This window comes from Haliotis cracherodii, unplaced genomic scaffold (assembly GCF_022045235.1).
Source record: "Haliotis cracherodii isolate W230 unplaced genomic scaffold, xgHalCrac1.p SCAF_2, whole genome shotgun sequence".
Classification (NCBI taxonomy): Eukaryota; Metazoa; Mollusca; class Gastropoda; order Lepetellida; family Haliotidae; genus Haliotis; species Haliotis cracherodii.
Window position 1 is genome coordinate 33566456 of NW_027266275.1, and position 26363 is coordinate 33592818.

The 26363-nt window shown below is 37.1% G+C and overlaps 2 long non-coding RNA genes across 5 annotated transcripts in view; one reads left to right on the forward strand and one right to left on the reverse strand.

The window, feature by feature from the left end:
- LOC139468010 (uncharacterized) overlaps window positions 1-13286 on the reverse strand; it is a 35227-nt gene extending 21941 nt beyond the window's left edge. The window contains exon 1 of the long non-coding RNA XR_011653657.1: window positions 13226-13286. This is a non-coding gene — a long non-coding RNA (uncharacterized lncRNA). The remainder of the gene's footprint in view (window positions 1-13225) is intronic.
- A 1092-nt stretch (window positions 13287-14378) lies between these two features.
- Window positions 14379-24178, forward strand: LOC139468011 (uncharacterized). Of its 4 annotated transcripts, none has more exons than XR_011653659.1 (4): window positions 14379-14505; window positions 15537-15648; window positions 16465-16591; window positions 23868-24178. It is a non-coding gene; the product is annotated as an uncharacterized lncRNA (long non-coding RNA). The 4 variants fall into 4 exon arrangements; XR_011653658.1 differs by lacking the exon at window positions 23868-24178 and adding an exon at window positions 20133-22041; XR_011653661.1 differs by lacking the exon at window positions 23868-24178 and adding an exon at window positions 20133-22041 and having other exon boundaries at window positions 16465-16560.
- Window positions 24179-26363: the final 2185 nt, after the last annotated feature.

A 26363-nucleotide genomic window follows, 5' to 3' on the forward strand; every position in this document is an offset into this window, starting at 1 on the left:
CAGCGTTATGGTATGGGGTGGGATTACAGCAAGACAGAGGACCATTTGATAGTGGTAGAGGGAAATCTCAATGGACAGCGCGATCGCGACAAGATCATCGGCCCAGTTGTTCTACCGTTTTTGCGTCGTCATGGTCCAGGCATTACCTTTCAACCTGACAACGCCCGGCCTCATATTGCTCGATTTGTTCAGGATTCTCTTCAACAAAACAACGTGAATGTCATCCCCTGGCCGGCTCGCTCCCCTGATCTCTCACCAATCGTGCACGTGTGGGATGAGATGGATCGACGCCTACGACGTCAACCACGGCACTCCATGAACTTCGAAACATGCTCCAACAGATATGGACAGATATGCCACAGGACTTTGTGCGACGCCTGGTCCATTCCATGAGACAAATATGTGTTGCTTGCATCGTAACCAGAGGTGGATACACACGCTATTGATTTGTAAATTGACATTTTGGCATGTTCGTGTTTTTTTATGAAATCACGCATTTTCTGAAGTCAGTATGGCAAATTAAACCATTTGAACACTTACAGGAGTCTTTTATCTGTTGCAAACTGAAATTGTTTCAGATTTGGTAAAAAACATAACTTGGCATTGAATCTTATTCAATGTCAGAGGAACTTTTGTTGTTCAGTATATATTAAAATACTGTAACCCATGAATTTGGAGATTACTTGGTTCTGATCGGTCAATCAGAAGGAAACAAATAGCAATAAACCACCTCTAATTGAAACGGCCGATTTGACGGCCGCATTGCGGCGAAAGTTAATATTGTCTTAGTATTGTCTTAGTATTGTCTAATACTGTCCTCTTTTTCAGTCATATGAAGGCATTTTGAAATAATTAATTTTAGGTCACAAAATGTCAAAGCTGCGGTTACTATACAGTTCAAAGGATGGGTGGCAATACATGCTATGCTGAAAACGTTATAGAAATCTACAAAGAGAATGTATATCAAGTTTTGCGGACGACAGAAGGCTTGAACGTTTGCGCTTTTTTGCGTCATAATGGGCGATGGGTGCCTACTTCATGCCAGGTTAAGAAATTGCTGTACTATATGCTTTCAATGCCTGTCATAGTTTTGAAATGAGTATTACGGAGTAATGAAAATGCATGAGCATATACAGCGCCATATTTAAAGGCTGTTGGTGGTGATTCAGATCGGCAACCCACTCAAAATATTTGACTCAACCAATGACGATTCACTCAATATATTTGCTGACACCCAAGATTTCGCGTTGTATTTACTGACAGTAGAATGAAGATATACATAATGTGTTTTCAATGTACAGCTAGGTTACTTGTAGATTTAACCGCGCAAAAGTTAACATTTGAAATGTCACGCTGTACGTTCTGTGACATATTCAATTTAACCCAATTGCATTTTAGTATTGTAAATTGCAAATTAACTCCTGGCTATGTTAATTGGTCCATTGAAAAATATTCAGGCAGGTTTACACGCTGTCTGCATTCTCTTTTCCTAAAAGTGTCCTAAACGCATATAAAATGCCAAAGATAAAATCATTCATTTTAAGCCCCTGTCTCCCTCATATCTGACATCCTTTCGTGCAAGGGCAATGCCCTATGTCATCGGCTGTTCATTATTCGGATAAAGGAACATGATGCATGGATTAAACTTGTCAGTTGCGTGTTGCTGTAATAAAAACAGCCATTGGTTTCTTTTTATGTTGAATGAAGGCATGTCAGTGCTGCTCTTTGCATTAGTCTTTAATGATTAACATATCGGTTTTGTATGTGCTACGTTTATTCTATCAGGTACCTGTGGATAAAGACAGTTGGCAGTGAAACAGCAGTTGGCAATTCCTGACAGTTTCCTCGTGAACGTAATGCATGGTCCTGTAAGCATGTCCTTGCTGAATGCAAGTACTACAGCTCTATGCTTAACTAGAAGGAACAATATCATTCAACCAAAGAAATAAGCATTGACATGTTATTTCGCTATCTGGAAGTTTCATTTCCCACTTGATTAATGCTAATAACGATGTCGCTCTACTGCCAGTACTAACGTTGAGATTTGTCAGTGCCTTACAACATGAAAAAAGTTTCTTAATGTGTGCGTAAAAACCAAGTGATTTACTTTGTTTTCGAATCTCATATTTCTGACTTGCGTTTTTGTGTACGTTAGGCTTCTTGTTTCTATCCAAATTTGCATGACATCTGACAAACCGAGACATTGGTTTGGGGTATTGGAAGTTTGATTTACTGTGAAATATATTGAATGTAAATTATGCTTTTTCCATGTTTCCACAAAAGAAACAGGTGAATAATTACTGGAGACGCCGTTGCATTCAGATCAAAATCACACACATTTTCTTATGGACGGTAACAGAATATGCGTCTGTTCCTGCATTTCCTCCTATTCTAATTGTTACCGTTATGCTTCTGGGGTATTAATATAAACACTGATGGCGTTAATCTTTCAATCAGAGAGAGAGAGAGAGAGAGAGAGAGAGAGAGAGAGAGAGAGAGAGAGAGCATATAATATATTCCCGTTAATGTGTCTTGTTATTAAAATATGATCAACATTATGCCTTTTGAACTATTGAAGATCAGAGTCACTGCCTTCGTTCTTTTTCTCCGCACGTAGAGGAATGACAGGTAAGCAAACGTACTGATAATTTGGCGGCACATTACATTTTGTATGACTTGTGATAAGAATGTGTACCCCAAAGCAAAAATGCAAAACTTTAAAAAAGCCATTGCCACGAATTTCAGGTGAAGGTGATTTTCATTTATATTACTGAAGGTGGAATTGGTAAGAACCAGATAAGTTCTTATAATGGAGCATATAGAAACTGAGCATGTTTACGCAAATTAGGTGTTGCATTTTCACCTTGAAAAACGTTGGTGTTAAGTTGTAAAGTTCTTTTCCATGCTACACCATGATACCATGATACTGTGCTCTTTGGTAGTATTCATCCGTATGTGCCTCCACACGTAGCGTGGAGGATAGATTCTAATTGTCCACTTTCCCTTTATATTGAAAAATATTCCAGCTGCTCCAGCCTTTGATGTCTACATTTCAAAAGATTTTAGGTACAACCGAGCATGCTGTTTCTACGATGATTTAAAAGAAAGGTGATACAACACTTGCTCAAACGTTGTTAGTTCAGGGTTACAATTATTCAAAGCCTCAGTCAGGTTTTCCAAATATTTTGGGAAGAGCTATTTTGGCTTGTACCATGTGCATATTTGACATGGGATTTGTGATGGGAGCCACTGGTGGGGCAGACTGTGCTTAAATCTTCGCGAATACCTGGTATCATCACTACGTGATGCATTAACACATGGTTATGATCTATTCGGAATCGTACAGTGGAGATTTCTTATGATCACGGACATATATTTTTCGATTCTATTAAAATGATTCTTTAAACTAAAGAAACAATAAAGTGGTGGACTATTTACTCTTTTCAGCCTGACCATCATTTTTTTTACTAATATGGAGAACTACTTGATGGATTGAAGTGAATTTTTGTTCAGATGATCCTGGTCAAAATCAAACATGACTAAAATCATCCGGATTTCACCATTGACGGTCTTTGACTACATTTGTTGTCCAATTACAATATATGGAATACCAAACTGTCTAAAAAAACAAAATCCATTTAAGGAAGTGAATTTATGGATGTCAACTTCTTTATTATGAGGAACACAACGTTTCGGAGTATATGCTTACTCCTTCATCAGGTGAATTCATCCATAAATTCCCTTCCTTATGTGTATCACTTCTGAAGGGCTTTCAAAGACTTAAAATCAATTCAATTTGATCTGAAAAATATATTGCCACAACTATTATAAAATCTTGCCAGAAACCAATCTGAATCATTGTGTTTTGGTATTCAAGTGATAATTCTTCTATTCCTAAAAACTAGTACACCCACAGAAACATGGCAAGAGTTAGCATAGATAGAGATTGAAGGTTCCCGTAAGACTGTCTTTACAAAAAAATGACCTCAAGATATGAATCTTGACATAGTTTTGCATAAATGTGTTGGTAAGATTCACTCTCATAGTTAAGCGTCTGTGCTTTAGAAGTATGAAGTCGAAACAGACCACACAGGACTACAAGCCAATACAAATAACCTTGTGTATATTGTAACCAATGAAACCAACCAAAGGGTGATAGATGTTGACTAGACTTCTTCAGTTAATGTACAAATGATTTTAATTGTTAAGCATGCCGCACAAGACAATTAAAGTAACCATACTTTAGTTTATTTGAGAAAATGTTGAGTTGTTAAATTTCAGCTGCTCCACGTCAAACTCCCGTACTCAGACTTGGGATGGTGATACACATGCCAACACAATACTAGTATTTAATGATGGTACAGCTTATAATGAGGTAGTCTCATACTGCCCACTGATTTAGTCTCTACTTGTCTTCCTTCAAGATAAGTATTTTGTTTCAGTTGTACTTGGATCGAACGAGAAGGAAATAATACATCATGTTTAAGATGATCAATTTTTCAATGGTTCGTGGGTGTAAATATAGTGATTTGTATCGTGTTTTCAGCTTATTGTAATTTATAATTGTACACATAATGCTTTAGATATGACAATGACTGCAGAAGAATTATTCTATATTAACTTACGCAATGATGTGGCCGTCAAATCGTCCGGTTACATCAGAGGTAATTGTTTTATGATTTAAACCCTCAGATTGACCAATAAAAGTCGAGTTATCACTAAATTCATGGTAGAATGTACTTTACTTTACTTTAAACGTCTTTGCGAAATTTTTAAGGGACGACAATTCCGAGTTGTCACTGCTTTATTGTTTTCTTTTCACATTTCCGCGTCAATGAGTGCTATATTAATGCATAACTATCCTTCAATAAGATATGTAGATCGTATTTAATCGTTGCTGTCAAATACTGTTGATCCCATCGAGTGAATTGACATATTCACGACGGACGTGACTGCGATTGAAATAACAGCGTATGTCACAGCCACCATGGAATATACTGTGTAGTGTAAATACTACATAATTCAATCTGACTTTGAGAGAATTTACTTCTGAAAAACTACTCTAGATCTGGAACCGTAACCCGATCGGGACCAAACAACTTAATCAGGGTTCACATACGAAATCTATAGATAAATAATAAAATGAAACAATAAAAAAATATTTGCTACAAATAGATTGATGGAATGGAATGGTATGCAGTGAACACTATAAAGGATACCATTCTTTCCACGATCATAGGAAATTCACTGGACGAGTCCGACTGAAGCATATGTTCATAAATCACAATCAAATAACGAAATAACGACTAGTTGCACCTGTCACAAACACATGCAAAGGAAAGTCAATCGTTTATCTGAAGAAAACACGGGGACATATGGTTCAAAATAGGGAATTGTATCGGATATCAAATTTTGAATTGTCCTCCAAATGTCTGTTTTAATTAACCCTTTGCTTAGGCATTGACTGTTTTAACCTTGATAAAACAATTTGTGAGCAAGTTTCGTATGTCGCCCTTTCACATAATTGTAGAAGCCCATGCACGATTGTAAGAGTTAAGAAATGTAGACAGCAAGGGCTGGAGCTACAGGAATATTGCTCGACATAAAAAAGAAAGTTGACAATACAAAAGTCATCTTTTTTGTCAAAGTCTTGTTAATATATCCACAGTGGTAGTGCAAATGAAATCGTCCTTCCAATGCTGCCTATATTGTAAATATGTACCTCGTTGATATCTGATCACTGCAAAGTTATTATAGTGTCGTTATTATTGGTCGTACAAAAACACACACACAAAAACTTTAAAAGGTGTATTTGCTCACGTTGACAACAGTTAACAAAAGGTATTAACATTGCCTATCAAACATGTTTTGCATAAGTACAGAAGTATTAACAAATATGAAACAAATTTCCACAATGTTCTTAATCTGCAAGAGTATATCTCATATACTATTGCTTATGACAATATGTGTATACGCAATACCCACAGTTAAACATACACTTTCAACTGTGAGTGTAATAGATCTTATAAGTAGAATACATCGTCTAATTCCATTCAAGTTTTACAATTGCTTAATACAAACACACAAACTCCTTATGCTTTGGACACACCATAATGTCATCATAAGAGGTTAAGCTTCGACAGTCATGCGATTTTATGAGATGTTTACAAAGCATGCATTTACAAAATACAGTTTGGACGAATATAAGAGAATTACAATACATTTTGAGCAAAATGGCTGAGCGATGACACTACCAGGTGTTTCATTATAACTGCCGCTATATTGAAATTGCATTGCTCTTGAGCAACTCCATTGGTTTATGAGAAGAAGATGTTTACAGACGCTAATGACACCTCCGGACGCCGGACAAGCAGGTCCTGGTACAGGTGCACGTGACTTTCTGTCAGGTGAGATAACACTAGATTATTCCAGAGTTCATATGTTTGGTCAAAATCATGACAAAACTACATATTACAACACGATTCCATGTCTCCAGTGCTCCAACTGTGCCACGATCGTGACTTGAAAGTAGGATAGGTTCTGATAAGATTAGAAAGGCATGTATTATAAAAGGCATGTGCACTTGATTTGAATCATAGAAGATCGACAAAGTTTTTTTAAACGCCAAACTATGCAGGTTTCTCTCTTCCTTGCTGTTATCTGTGCAACTGTTGGTGAGTACTATCGAGAGTTTACCTCAACAATTAAGCATTGATATTTCAAATACCAATAATCATTTAACACAAAATATAGTGTTCAAATGTGATGCCTTTGTTTTCGTACGGACTTGTATAATGAACTCTTCTTTTAGCAGCGATTTCTTGTGATTATGGAGGGGCACGGGTGGCATAGTCGTCTAAGGCGCCGCAATTTGTTGTTTAAGGTTCCGTCCCTTAAGCATGCCAGAAACCTTTGATTGTGGGTTCGAATCCAGGTTCGGCCCGGTTATGGTTCTAGGTTTGTCAGCTCCGTTGTGATCGTGGATTTCAAAAACATGCTAAACTTCTGAGACCTGCATCACTTCAAGCTTTCCTTCCACAGTCAGCTGATTCGCAGTGATATAACTGAAATACTGTCACGCCAACTCACTCATCCACTGCAAATTCTTATCTCAATGAAAAAAGAACTGACATTGCAAGAGATAATTTAGAGCTGATTAAGGATTTCGTCAAATTCAACGGGTGATGAAACATGGGTCTAACACTATGATCCTGACTCAAAAGGTCAATCCATGAATTGGCACTATTCCACTTCTCCGGCACCAAAGAAATTCAAGTCTTCAAGATCAGTGAAGGAAGTTATGGCCACTGTATTCGGGGATGCGTAGGGTGTGATCCTTGTTGATTACTAAGAAAGTCAAAAGACTTTTACCGGTGCCTACTATGCTGATTTTCTTCATCCCATGAGAGATTCTATTAAAGAAAAGGACTGCTAGAGTTCTACTATTTCATGACAATGCCTCTTCTCACACCTTACAAGTAAGCCATGATCTGCAGATTACCCTGCAGAGAGGCTGGAGAGTGTAACCTAGAGAGTTTCTAAATTTATGATTTAATTGAATCATAAAACAAACTTTGAAAGACGTTTTCAATGTGCACTGTTTTTTTTCCATCCAGTTGTCATCTACAGCGAAAGCTGCCAGGATAACAGCGATTGTAATCACGTGACATGTGATAGTTCGACAAAGATTGGCTGTTCTCACGGAGAATGTACCTGTCTGTCTTCGGCTACTTCCGGTTCATGCATCCAAGGTAAGTAGAATCACCATGTGGCATTATTTCTCAATGTCTTTGGTGAATGAAGTCTTAAATGGTCTCCGAGAGGGATGTTCTCAAATGTGCAGGCAGATATTTTTCACATATAAAGATCATCAAGCCGGACAGATATAATGCCGAGAACAATGGGGATCAAGACTATTAGTTATTTGCAGTCCCATAGTGAGTGTAAGTATCTAGAAATATTGTAACTGTAACAGAAATAAAGGATATTTTTATTATTTACTTTGCTAATTTCACAACTTGTCACCCTTTCTGTGCTAAACTGTGTCTACCACGAGCATTAATGATGAGTTGACATGTCCATTTGCCAATGGCACTTTCTGGGAAAGAGTATTTATCTAACATTGAAACTTATGACACAAATTGATATCAATTTATGATGAAACAGTTGACAGTTGAACGCAGCTCACTTACTTGTTATTGACAAGGCTTAGCTGTTCGCCAACTTACAATCAAGAGTGGCACAGACTGTAGCTTTGAAATCACCGAACCGTCAGTTTTAAACCTCCCGGCCTACCGGCAATGTGAAAACAACCCCTCCATGATGCAAAACGTATGGTCAAGTGACATGTCACCATGCACAATGTAGCAAAACGTCTCGAGCATATGTACAACTATCATTAATAAATAAACATATAAATGGAATGAAGGTGCGACTCATTACAACCATCATGTCCATGACTAGTGTTGTCTTTTCTGCTTCTACTGGCAACAGAATGACATGCAAATGTAGCAATGATGTTAAGTGACGGTAAGCGTTGGCTAAACGGGCACACATATTATGATTGGTAGTGACCTAAATTTTAAGAAATATGAATGTTTAATTTGAAAGTATCCTTTGTATTTCATTTTTGTGTTAAAAGTATAAATGTTATTACTTCCTGACAAAATTTTATCATGATATGAAAGTCAGGATTTCCACTTTTTAGCCACATGCGCCACCCGTTCCGACTGCGACAGCTGTCATTGTAGAGACAACCGTGACGTACACCACTGCTACGACGGCCACTGTTTATGTGGACGTGGGTCTGGACCCGGCATGTAAGTTACCAGCACAATTCTTCCTTTAAAATAGAAAACAAGATACCAAGTTAATTAATTGTCGTGACTTTACATGATGATTAACAACCTATCAAATCTGTTAGACGTCATACAATTGAGAGATTGTTTGGTAAAACATATTGTATAATTTCAAAGCTTATGTTAATAATTGCACGCTTTCCCTATTCCAGTGGCAAATAAACGTGGACGTATTGGGTCATAAGAGATAGAGAGGGACAGAGGGAGAGATCATGGATGTCAACTTCTTTATTATGAGGAACACAACGTTTCGGAGTATATGGTTACTCCTTTCTTCAGAAAGTCTACATTTTCTCAATGTCAAACTTCAGCATTGGATCACGCAAATATGTTCTCTCAAATGTGTACAAGAAGTGTAATAAAATGTAATATAGCCACCCCTTATTTTAATTATGCTGAGTCACTCTCTTAGTTCGTGTGAGCTATATTCAGGGTAACCGTACCTCCTGATTGACGACGAATTCCAACAGCGCAGAAGTCGAATTTATTAAAGCACAGCTTAAGGCTCTTGTCGAATGCGAAATGCTTATTTAAGACTTGGAAAATTGTTATATCAGCCGCCGTGATGCAGCTGGAAGATTGCAGGTTGTGGCATGAAGCAACAACCAAACAAAAGAAAACACATTTAAATTTATATCCAGTCAGTGTGCTTTTTGACAGTTAATATTTCCATTCAAATCACTTACAGATGGAAATGTTGAAAACTCAACACAATTCTCGGAATCCATCAGCTCAAATTCGATCTCATAAGTTCGCTTTGCAACTCTGATTTGGGAAGATAAAAAGCTCACAACTTTCAATTTTTGATGCATATTTCTAGTTTTGGCATACTTCTGCAGTCCAGCACTTCTACAATAGTCTTTGTCAGGTTGGCCTTGCCCTCATAAGGTTCTTTTCAATTTAAAGACATATCGAACGAAATCGTGTTGAAACCTAATAAGGGAGATTTACTTTTCTATATACAAAACGTTAACGGCAGTGAATAACCTGTCTCGATTTGACGCCAGGTAGCATTGAACAAAAGCCCAAATGAGACATACATACATACATACATACATACATACATACATACATACATACATGTACATGCATGCATGCATGCATGCATACATACATGGAAACAACCGAGTCTTGATCAGACAAATTGTTGATGTATCTTTATAATATAAAACGTGAACGCCAGAAAATATCTAGTCTCGATTACCCAACGGAACATATTCTATTGGGCGTGAAAGGCATCGAGCGGAGAAAATTATAGGAGGTGAAATCAGTAATGACACCAGGTGTTCGTCATTACGAACGTCCCAATCCGTCGGTGTGCAATGATACAATGACACACAATCAACTAAGTCAATGAACCTTACCATCCAAACCATTTAATCGTCTATTACCAAAAACAAAGTTTGTTGGAGACAAATCACAAACTGGTTTTAAAGTCGGACAAAGGTTCCTTATTTATAATGTACTTGGGCATTGGTTACTAATATACTACGTCCTACCCCGGACATTCATTCAAGTATATATTGACACTGGGAATATGAGCCCAAGGCAGACTTTGTGTCCATTGACAGCAGATCTATGAATAAATGTCCGGGGGATATATGAGAGAGTGTGTTTATTACGGTAAAGGGGCCACCGGTCCATTATACATGAAACTTGACATAATAAGCGCTGAAGCGCCACATAATATGATTACAGTTTCTGTTTATGCAAATATTAAATGATGGACATCCATATTATGCAAAATATTTACTACGTTTCTTTAAAGCTATAAAGATGAATTTAGCCAAATTATTTATGACCGTGATTTTCCGTGATGTGAATAATAAAATAAGCTTATTGTTCGATGGGAATTTATAATATAATTCTAGAATAAGACTTTCTCTTAAGGCCTGATAAAATGGACATTCAAGACAAAAATGTAGTTCTGATTCAATATTAGGTATATATGCAGTCCGATGTTATTTCTATTTGGCTGGAAGTAAGAGCAGCTAACATTTACAACGTCCATCGTCCCTCCTCCGCTGGTCCTGAGCCAAAACGCCTCGCTATGAAGAGGTAATGAGTGAGTATGATTTTTACGCCGCTTTTAGCGACAGGCCCGGAATATCACGGTAGGGGACATCAGAAATAGGCTTCACACTTTGTACATTGTGTGGAATGGAACCCGCGGCTTCGGCGTGACGATCGAATGTTTTTACCACATGGCTACCCTACCGTTCCCGATGAAGAGGTAAGAATGGTCAGTATTGTACGAGTAGTCCGAATTCGAATCCTCTCAGCTATGCAAATTGCTAACCCACCTGACTTACACTCAAGTGCGCTTATGTAAAGACATGTTTGTCCGTCCGTCATTCGTCGTACAAATCATCTCCTAAAAAAACATTGTTTGTTTGTTTGTTTATTTGTTATTTAACGCCGCACTCAATATTCCAGCTGCATGACGGCGATCTGAAAAATAATCGAGTCTGGACCAAACAATCCAGTGATTGAAATCATGGGCATCTAAACCACGCACTTGGGATCGATGACATTTATCAACCAAGTCAGCGAGCCTGACTACCCGATCCCGTTAGTCGCCTCTAAGGATCCCTGAACCAATGATATGTATATTTGTTCCTAGCAATGATGCCAACCTAATTTGCTTTGGAGGTTCAAATTCAATTGCCATATTGAGAGACCTATTTATGACCATTACTCTTCCATGCTTGTTACAAATGTGAGATTGGGTACATGTGTAGTTAGTAGTTGAACTCAACATATATGTATAATATAATAGAGATTTTTTAAGTGTTGATCATGATTTGAACTTTATTCTTCGACTATACTGAAAGCTGAATCTTGTTTATGGTCATTTTGGTATTTCTTAAGTCAGTTGTGAGATTCAATACCTTTCGTATTGGGGCAATGTGTTATTTTTTTTACCTTGTTTAGGCCTAAGGCGTGCTCTTAAATTCTCTCAAAATGCATGATAGATTTGTAAACGTCTTCTACCCTCAGACTGCCAGACTGAGAGGGATCAACCTGTGCATTTAGGTTTCTCCTTATAATGACATCATATTTTGTTTAAATCAGGTCATTATGCAAACACTATTTTAATATCAATGCTGACAAATCTTTTTTGTGGGTACATTTAGGTGAGCTACAGTGCCGTGGCACTATTCATTTACTATTTTATGAAAGTGATATAAGAATAATGGTGTTCTCCTTATGTAAAAAACGCATCTGATGAAACAATGTTTATTCAACATGTAAAACACATATGTTTCATTCTGTATATGTTATATGTCCTTATATACAGACCGACAGATTTATTCAGTAATCAGGCCTCCAGCCCATAATACATGTTAAGATAACGTAGATCATACATGCTTACATACTATGGCGTTATGTTAAGACAAATAGTTTTAGAATACGTTAGAACATTGATGAGTTACATATATTCATAACTTTAGATAGAAATAGTCCAATGTGTTTTAAAGTTCTTGTGGAGTTTGTTGACATAATGTTTAAAAACTGTTGAAACGTGCTAAAGTTGATTTCACTTTCGGCAAAGCATTCTCTTCTTGCAGCTCGGTATCTGTCACAGACTGACAATACATGATACTCATCCTGAATTAGAGTTAAACCTTTGGAGTGGCAATACACGCACACACGTTCTTCATATGGGATTTTAGAATGTCTTCCAGTTTAAACTGCAAGTTTAAAGTTGTTACACCTGAACATACATATTAATCTTTTATAATAAGCAGAGATTTCACATGATAATAAGCATTTTTCTATACATGCAATTAGACGACAGCCGCCTGTTTCACAAGGCGCTTCCAACAACACAACAGGATACACACTGGGCAGCAGACCACTGGAGGAAATCACAAACAGGTGATCAGAGAGCTACATAAATCCTCTCTTGGTAGGTAACATAATAGGTAATATACATATTCAATCGCGTTTAAGGCTTCCCTTTCCAAACATTGCATTGACTTATTAATTCGTATGCTGAACTATTGAATAAGAACTTAGTCATGACATGATTAAGCCTTATTTGAATATCTGATGTGTCCTCAAAGGATGAGTATCAAAGGTTACCCAGTAACTTTTCCAAATGAACAATTGCAGCGTGTAATATTGATACGCACTCATTGCACATTATGTATGAGTGAGTTAAAAAGTAACGTCGCATCGGCATTATTTCACACAGGATCAATAGGCATGTACATTATGGCAAACATGAAAGGAGAGGAAATTAAATAAAACCCATTATTCTGGTCAAGATTTATGCTGATAATGATAAAATAGTTAAACACAAAACGACTTTCGTAATAAATAATGGATACTACAGTCATATATTATATTTCAATACGTACATGTACATACATGTTCCAAATGCTCTCCGGACGCCGAACAAGCAGGCCCTGGTACAGATGCACGTGACTTTCAGTGAGGTGAGATAACACTAGATTATTCCAGAGTTGATGTTTTGGGTCAACAACATGACACAACTACATATTTCAACACGATTACATATCTCCACTGCTCCAACTGTGCCACGATCGTGACTTGAAAGTAGGATAGGTTCTGATAAGATAAGGAAGGCATGTATGATATGAGACATGTTTACTTGATTGGAAGCATAGATGATCGACAAAGTTTTCTTAAACTCCAAGCCATGCAGGTTTCTCTCTTCCTTGCTGTTGTCTGTGCCACTGTTGGTGAGTACTATCGAGAGTTTACCTCAACAATAAAGCATTGATATTTCAAATACAAATAATCGTTTAACACAAAATATAGTCTTCAAATGTGATGCCTTTGTTTTTGTACGGACTTGCATAATGAACTTTTCTTTTAGCAGCGATTTCTTTGATATTCTGGAGGGGCACGGGTGGCACAGTCGTCTAAGGCGCCGCAATTCGTTGTGTAGAGTTCCGTCCCTTTGGCATGCCAGAAACCTTTGATTGTGGGTTCGAATCCCAGTTCGCCCCGGTTATGTTTCACCGAAATCGTAAACATTTGAGACCTGCATCACTTTAGGCTTTCCTCCCACATTTAGCTGATTTGGCGTCATATAACTGAAATACTGTCAAACCAACTCACCTATTCACTCTAAATTCTGATCTCAATGAAAAATGAACTGATATTGCCAGAAAAAAAATTAGAGCTGATTAAGGATCAAATTCAACGGGTGATGAAAAATGGGTCTACCGCAATGATTATGACTCAAAAGGTCAGTCCATGGATTGGAACCATTCCACTTCTCGGGCACCAAAGAAATTCAAGTCTTCAAGATCAGTGAAGAAAGTTATGGCCAATGTATTCGGGGATGCAAAGGGTGTGATCCTTGTTGATCACTAAGAAAGTCAAAAGTTGTTTACCGGTGCCTACTATGCTGATTTTCTTCATCCCCTGAGAGATTCTATTAAAAAAGGACTGCTAGAGTCTACTACTTCATGACAATGCCTCTTCTCACACCTTGCATGTTTGAAAGACGTTTTCAATGTGCACTGTTTTTTCCCCGTCATCTACAGCGACAGCTGCCAGGATAACTGCGATTGTACTCACGTGACATGTGATAGTTCGACAAAGATTGGCTGCTCTCGCGGAGAATGTACCTGTCTGTCTTCGGCTCCTTCCAGTTCATGCATGCAAGGTAAGTAGAATCACCATGTGGCATAATTTCTCAAATTGGTTTGATGAATGAAGTCTTAAATGGTCTCCGAGAGGGATGTTCTCAATTGTGCCTGCAGATATTGTTCACATATAGAGATTACCAAGCCGGACAGAGATAATGCCGAGAACAATGGGGATCAAGACTATAGTTATTTGCAGTCCCATAGTGTGTGTAAGTATCTAGAAATATTGTAACTGTAACAGAAATAAAGGATAATTTTATTATTTACTTTGTTTATATCACAACTCATCACCATTTCTGTGCTAAACTGTGTCCACTTTGAGAAATAAGAATAAATCATAAGATGACATGTCCATTTACTATTTTGTAATGGCACTTTCTTGGAAAGACAGTATTTATCTAACATTCAAACTTATGACACAAATTGATATCAATTTATGAAGAAACAGATGACAGTAGAACGCAGCTCATTTACTTGTTATTGACAAGGCTTGGCTATTCGCCCAAAGTTAAACTCACCAATCAAGAGTGGAACAGACTGTTGCTTTGAAATCACCGAACCGTCAGTTTTAAACCCCCCGGCCTATCGGCACCGTGAGAACAACCCCTCCATGATGCCAAATGTATGGTCAAGTGACATGTCACCATGCACAATGTAGCAAAACGTCTCGAGCATATGTACAACTATCATTAAAAATACAAATATAATTAATTGCAGTAAATCTAGTGCACATAAGAATATATGCAAATCTGGTTCTTGTAATGAAGGTGTGACTCATTACAACCATCATGTCCATGACTAGTGGTGTCCTTTCTTCTTCTACTGGCACAGAATGACAGTGATGTCACATGTTAATTTAGCAATGATGTTAAGTGACGGTTAGCGTTGGCTAAACGGGCACATATATTATGAATGGTAGTGACCTAAATTTGAGAAATATGAATGTTTAATTTGAAAGTATCCTTTGTATTTCTTTTTGTGTTAGTAGTATAAATGTTCCTGACAAAATTTTATCATGATATGAGAGTCAGAATTTCCACGTTTCTAGCCACATGCGCCGCCCATTCCGACTGCAACAGCTGCCAATGTAGGGACAGCCGTTACGTACACCGGTGCTACGATGGTCACTGTTTATGTGGACTTGTTATTTGACCCGACATGTAAGTTTCCAGCAGAATTCTTCCTTTAAAATAGAAAACAGATACCAAGTTAAATAATTGTCGTAACTTTAGATGATGATTAACAACCTATCACATCTGTTAGACGTCATACAAGTGAAAGATTGTTTGGTGAAATATATTCTATAATTTCGAAGATTATGTTAATAATTGTACGTTTTTCTTATTGCAGTGGCAATGTTCTTTCTAATGTGTACAAGAAGTGTAATAAAATATAATAAAACACCCCCTTATTATTATTGTCATACACTCTCTTAGTTCGTGTGAGCTATATTCAGGGTAACCGTACCTCCTGGTTGAAAATGATTTCCAACAGCGCAGAAGTCGAATTTGTTAAAGCACAGCTTAAGGCTCTTGTCGAATGCGAAATGCTTATTTAAGACTTGGAAAACTGTTATATCAGCCGCCGTGATGCAGCTGGAAGATTGCAGGTTGTGGCATGAAGCAACAACCAAACAAAAAAACCATTCAAACTTATCTCCAGTCAGTGTGCTTTTTGACAGTTAATATTTCCATCCAAATCACTTACAGACGGAAATGTTGAAAACTCAACACAATTCTCGGAATCCATCAGCTCAAATTCGATCTCAAAAGCTTTGCAAGTCTGATTAGGGAAGACAAAAAGGTCACAACTTTCAATTTTTGATGCGTATTTCTAGTTTGGCATACTTTTGCAGTCCAGCTATTTACATTTTGATGATAGTGATATAAGAATAATTATTTTCTCCCTATGTAATATGTTTATGCAACATGTAAAACACATATGCTTCATTCTGTATATGTCATATTTCCCTATAGATGCAATTAGACGACGGCCGCCTGTTTCACAAGGTGACTCAAACAACACAACAGGATACATACCAGGAGCTGACCACTGGAGGAAATCACAAACAGGTGATCAGGGAACTACATTAATCCTCTCTTGGTAGGTAACAGGATAGGAAATAAACTTTATGTTCAATCGCGTTATAGGCTCCCTTTCCAAACATTGCATTTACTTATTAATTCGTATGCCGAATTATTGAATAAGAACATGGTCATGAGATGACCAAGCCTCATTTGATTAACTGATAGATCCTCAAAGGTTACCCAGTAACAAATGAACAAATGCGTGTAATACTGATACTCACTCATTGTACACTGTGTATGAAAACTACACATAGGTGTACATAAATGCTGACTTTGACTTCATGATATGTCTTTAGTGACATATTTCATTGGTATGTTACAACGTCGAATGGGAAACAAATACATATGCGCTGTAACCGGCTACTACATACAGTGGGAGGAAAAGACGGCATTATGAAAATAAAAGCGACAAAAACATTCCTACATGTATATTCATAAGGAATATATGCCAAAAACAGTCGATTGTACGATTCTGGACGATTGGTGTCGACATTGGTATAGTCTCATGGGCATGCTCTTTCTACCAAGATTCAAAGAGCATCATAAGACTCTTACTCAGAAGTTGTTTGATCAAGGTTATAACATCTAAGGCCTCACTTAAAGCTCTAAAAAAAATTTTTGTAGGCATGTGGTGGGCATCTTTAAATTTGACCATTTAGTGACAAAAATGATGTCCGATACGATTCCCTAGTTTTACTTGTACCATATGTTGCAGGTGAACAGCTGACCTGCCTTTACATGTGTTTGTGATGTGTGCCACCAGTGGTGCAGGATACGCTTACCTTTTCGCGAATACCTGGTATCATCACTATTTGATAGGGATTCAAAGATACGGGGTCGTGATGTGGTCGGAACCGTACAGTGGACTCTGCTTTCAGTAGAGGTTTCTGATAATAATGGGTATATTGTTGTCGCTTGTATTCACACCACTTTGAACAGGCTATTGTACATGACAATCACATAGTTACATTTTGTTTCATCATAGTATGCAGATATTTGTACAGAAACAACATTACCTTGTGACGTTGATGCAAAGCTTCTGGACAATGGTTGAACAGATTGTTCATGTGTAGACCGTCGTAGCGCCCTCTGCCCAGGGGAACATCTATGAAACCCCAAACAGTCTGAAACAACAGTTTGACAGAGGACACACGCATCAAACATTTTTCTCCTTTAAAACACTGACACTTGTTATGCATTAGTTGTATCCGAATATACTACAATCTATATTGTTATTATCACCTCGTGTTTCGTTTATACATCCTTTAGGAGTTTAAACTTGGTACACGTGTCCTTTTGAAGAAAAACAGATGAGAAGATATAAAAGTGAGTGAGTGAGTGTGTTAAAATTTAGCGTCGCATCGGCATTATCGCAGCTATATAACGACGAGAACACGTTAATATATATACAATTTAGTCATTAATGCAAAGTTTTGTATAAAACAAGTTGTAAAACATATTTGAGCATACTATATTTAGAAACAATTTATGAAACATATTTAAGCATAACAATATTATATATACAGTTTTAAAACACGGGCTATAGGCCACCAGTAACCAAAGCTAGGCCACTTCGCTGGGGATCATGGGGACTTACAGTACCTCTGCTTCCTGCTTGATACCCCAGCATGATTTACGTCATCACTTTAGCCACTGGTGGTTGTGCACAATGCTAGCCAATATTGAAAACCATAGTCTAGTTTGGAGCGTATTAACGATCTGTACAAGTGATGGAGGGTGGTGTGATCCCCTCCCCACTCGAAACTTGAAACGACTTTTAACAAGTCGAGAGCCTTCAGGCACTTTGCCTTAAGATATTTAATGTGTGGTAAGAATGCGAGATGACGGTCAAATATGAGGTCAAGGAATTTGGCCTCCTCTACTACCTTGATAGGAGTACCATCTAAAAATAAATCTTGATCCTTGTGAAGTTTGTATTTACGACAAAAGTGAGTACAGTTTGTTTTGTTTAGAAACTTTGAAGCCAGTTTCGTTTGCCTATTTTTTAATTTTGTTAAGACAGAACTGAAGCTGTCTTTCTATTGTATTCATATTCTTACCACGACAAGAAATGTTGAAATTGCTGATAATGGTAAATTAGTTAAACACAAAAGGACATACGTAATAAATAATGGATAGTATATTTATCTATTATATGTAAGTAAGTCCATATATGCTTCCAAATTTATGGCCCTTTGAGAGCGATTTCACAATCAGTTTGATGTTCTGTTTTATTGAATATCTCACCACAGCGTATGTTACACTGTAATACAGTTATATCGTAACGCAATAATCATCTTTAATGAACGATTTGTTACTTTTATGCCTTGCACGGACATTGATTCCTGACAAGTCGGACATTGTAATTATTGGACAACAAAAAACACCAACATTAGGACATTGATTCCCATAGAAGCTGCCAAGATTCTTCATATTGCCACCAACATTTTGGTCCTATAATCACCGATGACTTCTCTAATGTTGAAAAAAATAACATAAGTCAGTTATCCAAATGTGCTGCAAAATATCCTGAATAGCCTGCTAGCTATTTGGATCACATTACAAAAAGAGTGTGGATGCCGTCGAAATGTATGCATGAAATGGATCAACAGAGAAGATGAACCTGTTCAATGGCTTCTGGGCAGGGCTATTTTAAGTCTGTGCGTGATGCTGTCATTAGTATTTTGCACAGACTGAAAAAGAGATAACATTCTTAAAATAAACATACTTTGTTATGTAAAGTCTGCCTGCCTTGAGTTTAATGTTGTTCCCACTCGGCTCCAAATAGCATAACCATTATATACAAACATCATTACATAAAAGAACTTGGTATAAGTGCTATGTCTAACCATGCCATCATGGACAGTATGTTAACTGCAGAAGAAGTCTGCCAAAACCACGTATAAATGCTATCAGATGTTATCTTCCTTAAGAAACCTGAAGACATGTACTCCCCTCTTTTGACCTGAATTCCAAAACTATATTACTGGGTGCAACAAATGAACTACCAAATCCCTGTCTCAAAGATTAACCATAATAATAAAGTACCATCCCAGAAACGATTCAAGTCCAGTTATGTCAAAACATTTGTTTAATTAGCCATAATAATAATGTACCATCTGGTCCTCCTCATTGATAACATCAATGTGAAATTTGTGAACTTTAGGCCAGATGTAGGCATCCCATGGGCATCAGTTGCGCTGCCCTTCTTGCTGATCTGTTTATGTTTGTTGATCTGATATTGTTCCACTGATTTACCCACCTTAATATGAAACAGTTGAGGCGGTTTTACAGGTCTCTGTTATGGCCTAAGATTCATAGTCCTACAACTTTTGTTAAAAAAGAGTTTGATCAAGGGTACAACATTAAATGCCTCAGTAACGTTTTCAGAAAGTGTTTTGGTAGACATATAAAGGACATTTCCAAATTTGACGCATCATGACAAACTTATATCGGATGCAATTCCCTGTTTTTAATTGACAATAATGTTATGATATTCGTATGATTTTTAAAATTTCTTGTTTGACTTTAGCCTAAACTTTGATCAATTACTTCAGTTACAGCAAGCTGCCCCAGCATTATCTGGGAGGAAGACTCAAAGTGATGCAGGCCTTAGACCTTCAACATTTAAACCCACGAGCACAAGTATTGTGTTGACAAACAAAGAAACATAATAACTGGATTCGAACCGACGATTTCTTGAAAAAGAAATATTGCACTTGGTGCGTCAACTTGTTGAAATTGCCACTTTCATATTTTTTCTCCTGTTTAGCAATATTTAAAAGAGTTTTTTGTACTTATTTACCAAACAGTTACATGGAGTTTGGAATGTACACGACATACATACGTTAATTACTTATAAGTAATTGCTAATTTGAATTGAATTCAAACTGCTGAAAATTATGGACATTCAAAATCATTTCTGTTTCCTTTCATACCACCAGTAAGCAATGCACCATACGCTCAAGTATTTGGTGCGTATTACATTTTGCGACCAGGTCGTTTCACTTTATTCAGTCGAAGGATCTTGCCAAGCATCAAGGTGGCATTGAAAATTAAAATCAAATATTGTCTCAGTAAATCACGAAGCTATAAATCTAAATTTTTCGTTTTGTACATATGAACTCATTCACACAATTACAAGAGGTCTCGTTTCTGTTAATTTAATACCAACGACGTAATAGAACTTTGATTAACTCGACGGTGGACAGATATTTCTCGCATGCACTTGAAATACCCTCCGCGAACAGAGCTAATTCCGATGTGATGAATGGGAAATATAATGGAAATTGACAACAATACATTGTTTTGTTCTCTGAACTGTGCCAAATCAATGAATACAGAGTGAACCGTTACAAATTTATGTTCCGGGTTGGGATTTGTCATGTCTGGAGTTAATCATCAGATTGTCGGGTCAATGATAACTACGGGGAATTTAAGCTGACGATCGGAAAATGTTCTTCCGGAATTACTGTCTATCAAACTTGACAGCAAATTGAGTTTTGTGCTGAAGGATTACAATATTTGGATGGGTACTGACAATCTTTTCACTTCAAGGGACACTGGGGAATGGGGTATACATTACCTGACGCTAGTTACAAGAATGCCAACGCATGTTCAGCTTGTAGAAATGAGTAGCAAATAGAAGTAGACCTGTAACAAATCACATTGCCAGTAAACGTGGCAGAGAGTCCCATTGTAATGAACCCTGTATAGTCCTATGGGGAAACGCAAACGAAATAGCATCCTAGTTGTAATGTGAACCAGCTTAGTAGGCACTTGTAGACGAACTCAGAAATAGTAATCATGATTGAACATTATCCTATACATAAGACATTGCTTCCTTACCATGGTCGTTAAGGACTGCTTGTAACTCTATTTGACATGTTTGTGTAAATCCCAACTCATGTATAAATGTAGTTATATTCTGTGGCGCGGTGAAGTAACAACTAATGAAAACCTATCATAATTGAATTTTTGATTTATGCTATTGTGGTTATATGCAAGTTATATTTCTCTTATGTAAATACATTTGTGGATTTTTTTTATTTCTCATAGCAAATTTCCAAATAAAATAGACAAAATCCTTTTCCGTAACCATACGAAATAACTGCTGAATGCAGAGTCGAGCGAACGACTGCATCAATACCAAATAGTGATGAAACCAGGTGTTCGCGAAAAGGTTTGGTCAAATGCTGTCATTGGTAGAATAAAAAACACCTTATCACACGTGAAGTCATCTGGATTTCTCATATTATATTTATTTGAAAATTTGAATGAAAGTTCTTTGGGGATATGCTACGAGTGCAGAGACTTTCAAACAAAAAGCTAAGTTATAGGATTTCGGAACCCATCTTTTTTCTACTGGAAAGAGAAATGCAATGATGCCAGTAAAGTTCATATTTTCAATTATTTGTTCACTTTTGGGATGAAGCCTCTTATATTGTTTCGCATATCATTTTTAGATTGTAAGTAGAAGTATATAAGTATATACTCCGAAATGTTGTGTTCCTCATAATAAAGTAGTTGACAACCATAAATTCTCTTCCTTAGGTTTGTGTATGTTGTTCGGGTGTAAAATATCTGCCGTATTTTCTACCGTATTACAACAAAATTGATTCCGTTACCCATACCTTACAGTAATACGAAAGGTAGAGTACTAACATTATCTTCAATAGCTGCAACTTACATTTAACTCTGACTGCAGTTGAATAGACGAAAGTTGTATACGTCTTGTCTCTTTCTTACAAGAGATTCCAGACACTGCTTAAATCTTGACGTTTGATGTAAGACAATTCCAAAAGAGTTAAACATACTGCCCACTTCACCCATTACATCCTTCAGACACAAAAGTAACAGCATCAGTCTTTTCATTATTGATAACTGTCAATGCAAACATTAGAAATTGCTGTAGTTTATCGGGTGAATCAGATCGAAGTACCGGGTCATTCACGAAAAGTGGAGGGCATATAGTATGTGAATTCCGTTTCTTTTTATTTTGTTTTATTTTCTAAAGCTTACTTAAAGAAGTGATGGTGACAGATTCAACAGATCATGATCAAATACCATACCGGCTACAAGTTACTTTCATCAGTTTACTATGTCAGCTCATGTCAACCAATAACCTTCATCATCTAAACCAAGTCATGTCAACACTTTTCTGTTGTTACGCATTAAATAGGCAACAAACAGCTGAACACCTTTAAGGAGCCCCATGAGAATTCCCGGTGAGAATTGCTCCACAGCTACATGTATGCTGGTTGAAAGAGGCGACCAAATGGATCGGGTGGTCAGTTATTTGGTTGATTGAGTGTCATCGTACCCCGATGAAGTAGCTCATTACATGTAATATCAATTACTGGATTGTCTTGTCCAGACTCGAGTATGTACAGGTCGCCTTCGATCATATTGTTGGAATATTGATGAGCGCAGCATTAAACAACAAATATACAAACAAAACCAAAACATTTAAGAAAAAATAAATGTAACTGTAATCAACAGGCAGCATAGCTCTGCATTAAAAATATATCATGTTTGTCTCCTAATTTCTGCCATGACCAAGTTAAACATATAAGGCATAGATTATTAAGTGGAACCACAAATCTAATAAAATGAATCACACGAGACTTAGCTCAACTTCAGATCACAATTATGACGTCTTTGCACGCTGAAGCAATACATTAGGATGTCACACTTCACAGATAGAGAATCCCTGTATTTCAAATGTTTCGATGTGTCGACCTTTGTGATACTCTTTAAATTTGTATGGTGTTTTATGTACAAAATGTTCTAGTATATGAACCATTTACTGATTTAATACACAATACTGTACAATTTTGAGTTTGATTTTAAGTGATCCATTCATATTATTTTCACGCAAATGGAATCTGTTTCGGCTCATAATCGAGACTGATTGTTCTCTGGCATTGACATTAAATATTTAATCTATGCAAACAAACATGCACTTTAAAGAATATATTGCGTAATGTAATAGTTTTACACTTCAGTGAGATCACAAATAGTACTCCCGGCTGCATATGGTGCCAGGTCATTTAAGACATTTTCCCATGCCTGGTTACATCGTTTAGTCTTCTTTCGTGTGTCTTGTTCCTCTGTTGGGGTTTCGGGTTTCCAGTATTTGATTGTTACTGGTTTGACGCCTCCTGCGTCCTGGTGAGAAACATTGATGGTTGATATATGGGACAAAGTCCTGTGCCTTCTGGGCACGATGAAACGCAATCAAACTAGGTACCTTTGTTTCTTTCTCTACATGGTTGTCGCCAATATTCCAGATATATGACGACATTCTGTAATCATCGCGTCATGGCCAGACAACTTTTGAAAAACGTCCCATACCCGCCAAGCAACTCACCAGACCTTTTCTACTCTTAACGGTCTACCCATGCCTGTCAGAGGAATTGACTAAATTGGATCAGGAGCTGGCTTTTTCGTGTGTCCTTGTATCCGGATGTCGTGGATCGTTGGCCATGCTTTCGGCCACTAGCGTGCCTGGTGAAAGACAAGCTGTGCTATAGCTGCACCATTGCCGACTGCATCGTTAGATTCCATTCACTCACTCTGTTATCCCATGTCACAATTTAAAAGTTTCAGATGAATCATGATTGTGTATTTTGAATAATAAAAGCGTCATGTGCAGGTTTTCGAAAATTCTTGTCACGCATCAAATTAGTCATGTTTGATATGGATATCAGATGCACATGCACTGGCATGTTCCCCCGTTGATCAATGTGTCGCTGGTATTCCGACTAACGCACAATCTCGATTGAATAAGCTGCAAGTCTTCAAAACAGACAATATAAAAAAAGATCTGTACTTTCCCTGGAGAAATTACTTCACCAAACGAAAACTTTAATAAAGGATCCTGTTTTCATCCTTGAATTATAATTTGTACAATTTACATTTTCTTTGTTCAAGAGGCGTATTTAGTTTCAGTTTTGTATCTTAATTAAAACTGACAAAAGACTAAAAGTAACTAATCCCTAATCTAAACCAACATAAGGTTATTCGATAGCAAAGTAGAACAAATAAGAAACGTCGATGTGATATTTGTACGTTATTACATTTTCAAAAGTAAATGTTACTAAAAGTGTATCTAATTTGTGGACACATGTCAAACGTGAATAGATTTTCGCTCTGTTTGTGAAATACTTCCTTTTAGCAGGAAAGATTTGAATAATGGTTGTTTGACGACATCACAAATAAGAGGCTATACGCTTGACAATCGAATCACGCCAGTGTGCATTTTAGAATCTTGGTTCTAAGTGACTGATTCAGTTTAACCCTATGGCCACTAACATCTGAAAACGCGCTTAAAGTCTCTTTTCGGACACATTGCTGTTCACAAACTTGATGTGGAAACTAATATTGCTAAAAGTGGCTTAAAACACATCTCACTTCAAAATATCGTCATCATGAACATATTAGGTCACACATTCGGACAGATCGTTGAACAAACAAGTTGTGTTTTGCAATCCCCCTGAACATGAAAATCGAAATTGGTTTATGAAGTACGAATGCCTTCACCACTCAGGAAGTTTGCATTTCTAGTAAAACCATCATTGACATTTCCATATGTATATGGCCTGCTTTAATAATTCCATGTCTGATCCTGTGTTTCTGGAAGCACGGGTGACCAGTCGTCAAAGACGTTGCAAAGACGCTTAGCAGATTTGCTACCCTCAGACATACCAGAAATCTATGAATGTCATTTTACTTTAATTATTTTAATTTATTACGAGCACAATGGCCATGCTCGTGGTAAACGTCGCAGACCTGCATCACTTCGGTTTCTGCTTCCAGTCTGACACGCAAAAACTGAAGTACTGTTCAACCAAAGTCAGTCTCTATTTATTTATTGTTTGTCCACAGTTGGGCTAACTACTTTCATTTTTTTATGCTTTACTGTTCAAAATAGATAAAAAGAATAAGGGGATTAATTGGAAATGTTTTCCGAAATGGAAACGTTTGCAAGCATCTTCTTAATACATTTAATCACCTTCCGTTTTCACTTTCATAATGTCAGCACTTTCAATCATAACTGGAACCGAAAGATAATGACAGCCATCAGTCCTTAAATGACACAGAATCAGAAGCGTGCCATCGTCATGTCTTTCTTTTACGTTACGATTGCGATGGTCCTACTGATAAATCAAAATGATTTTTTTTCGCTCTCTCCGTAATTTAAATCGTTGTAATTGGATATTTTTATCCAGTACAAGATTGATGACACATTTATACAGATGATAATACGATCCGTTCTCAGGATAGGCCTTTAAAATAACAATAAAAAAACGAAGTTGAGGCATGGGATTCCAAGATTTATTGAAATGTTGTGTGGTCTAATGCACAAACATTTTATTGCCCAAAATGACAGTTGCAATGGAACTGCAACGGCTGTAATGAAAAGGTAAGTTATGTTTAAATATTTCTAGTTACTTCTAGTTAGAGAAATCCATTCAACATATGAAAAAAGGGGGATTTGTGTTCGCAGTTTTGATATATACATTTAAAAAAAGCAAAAGACACACTGTTACGTTTAGCTTATACATTTTGTATACACCGCGAGTGACTGGGCTTGTTTCCATTTAAGGAACCGAACCTGGGTCTCAGGTGTAATGACCCTAAACTGTAAACACTACCATGCCGCTCTGAACCATAACACAAGGCAAGTAAAATTACTTTTTCCTAATGTGCTCAAGAAAAACTTCTTGTAAACTTACGACCAGCATCCAGCATTTAATATTGGTTTAATATTGGACATGAAAATG